Here is a 2,382-nt window from a genome sequence, read left to right on the forward strand (position 1 = left end):
CGGGACCACACTCACAGGCGGGGAGCGGGGGGGCGGGGAAGGGGGCGCCGGGCGGAACGGAGCGTCCAGTCGGCGGCGTCCGTGGGAAGGCGGGCAGCGTTCTCGGGCCGCATGAGTAACCTGCAAATCAATATCGTCCCCGCGCCCGCGGCCTTGGGAGAGACGAATGGTTATGGAGCAAACGCACTTCTGTTCTAAGGAGAACAGCGGGGAGCCAAGGCCAGCCATCCATCCGCCCGAAACGCCGCGCTAGAAAGACTCCCTCGGCGCGGGCCGCTCTCCCGCCGGAAAACTTCGCGCGCCCATGGACGCCCGGGCGGGGCTGTGCCACAGCGATGGCGCTCGTGCCCTGAAAACGCTTTTAATTGAAACACAAAACACAAACACGTGCGGGTGAGTGAGCAGGTCTCTACGGACTGAGCCCGCGCGGGATCAGCGCTGGTCGGCACGGAGAGCCTGGTCCCCGCAGCCGCGCGCCCCGCTCGGCCGGGAGAGCAGCGCCCGGTCCCCCGCCCCCATGGGCACCTCCTGCAAATGCCGCGCTCCCCGCCCCCATGGGCACCTCCTGCAAATGCCGCGCTCCCCGCCCCCATGGGCACCTCCTGCAAATGCCGCGCTCCCCGCCCCCATGGGCACCTCCTGCAAATGCCCCGCTCGGCGCCTGCTCTCCGGGCTTGGTTCCCTTCACTCAGCCGCGCCCGAGCTCCCCGCACTCACTGCCGCCCACCGCCCCGCCCACCGCGCACGGCACGGAGCTGCTCGCAGGCTCCCGTCCGGGGTGGGGTGGGGTGGGGTGAGGGGGCTACGCCGCCTGCTGCTCCCTCCTCCGCTTCCCTCCGCAGAGCGGCTGTTCCAGAGCCCGGCTGCCCCTTGACTGTCAACACTGGGCCTCCCACCCCGGCCTTTCTCCAAGCTTCCCCTGCGTCAGGTTCCATTCCTCACAAAGGTCAAGGCCACGGTCCGCACGGCGCCCGCGGCTCCGCGGCTCAGCCCCGGATCCGGGCGCTGGGGCGGCCTTGCTTCTCCCAGGCCTGGGGACCGGGTTTCTGGCCCCGCGTGGGGCGCAGAGCGGGCGCTGCCCACAGGGCCTTCCCACCGCCGGCCCAGGAGCTCCCGCTTCTTCCCGGTTATTCACAGAAGCAGTGCGGGCCACGCTTGGCGCAGGGGCCCGGCCGGCAGGGGATGCTGCTGAGCTTCCCGGTCTCTGCCACCCACTTTCCTAAAACCCGAGCATGATTCCCTTCGCCCTTTGAGAAGAAGGAAGCCTGAGTGCTATCCCGCCTCCTCCAGCCTCAACAGTTCAGCGGGCAGCACGCCCAGGGCCCGCTCCGGCCTCCCCTCGCTGCGCACAGGCCGGCAGGCCCCGGGCACCTGGGAGCCACCGCAGCGGAAGCCTGTGCCCCCTCTCTACGGCACTGCTCCCCCCCTCCCCTTTTCTGGTTTGCTGGTGGTTGAACGAAGGCAAAGGCAACTCAAGTTAGAGCCAGTGAGTCATCCTCTTCCCTGTCCTCACAGCCAACAGGCTGAACAGGCCGCTGTGGCCGGAAGAGGAGACTCATTCTAATGCCAAGTTATCACTTTCTGCTGTGACTTTCAGCAAGTTGTTAACCTCTCTGGAGGTTATTTCTACCGGTAAAATCATTGATTTCTATAACATACATTTTCCTCTTCGACTTGATAAAGTCTGTAGGTGCTCAGAACCTACATTGGGTTCCCTTCGTGTTCATTTGACACAGCAATGCTGCTCAGGTGCGGTGTTGGTCCTGTGGGACCTGTGCCAGGAGGGCCCTCGGACAAGTGCAGGGACTTTGGTACAGGTTCGGAAACACAGGGTCACCGGAGAATGCCATGCACGATCCATTCATTTGAGAACGACTTAGGACCCTCGGCTGTGTCCCTGGGCACGGCTGTCTGATCAGTAGTTGGAAAGGACCCCTGTCCTGGAGTTTCTCCTCTTCTCTTCCAGTGGCGCTGGGCAGGCTGGTGGTGTTCCTTCGTCCTCACTCGCTGGCGGCTCCAGGCAGAGTGTGAGCTGGCAGTCCATGTAGACTTAGACATGGCAGCACTTTGCTCTGAGAGCGCTGCTCGGGCGCTGAGCCCAGCTGCTGTGTCCACCTTCCCTGAGCTTGGCCCTGGTCCAGAGACCAGCCGGGGAGGGCCAGGCGGCTGTGAGAGGGACTGGAGGGGTCAACAGTGACCCCTCTGTGGGGCCATGTGAACGAGGCTTATGTCCAAATCATCAAGCGTTGACTCCTGGGTGTTTCCTGGGCCCGAGTGGGAGGTGGTGAACAATGTTGGGGAGTAAACGCAGCCCTTTCTCCAGGCCACTGGGTGGGGGTGAGGGTGGGGGAGGGGGGAGCTGATTAGAAGCGACTCTGCCCT

Source organism: Myotis yumanensis, unplaced genomic scaffold (assembly GCF_028538775.1).
Source record: "Myotis yumanensis isolate MYYU_CA2020_CCGP unplaced genomic scaffold, mMyoYum1.0.hap1 SCAF_10, whole genome shotgun sequence".
Classification (NCBI taxonomy): Eukaryota; Metazoa; Chordata; class Mammalia; order Chiroptera; family Vespertilionidae; genus Myotis; species Myotis yumanensis.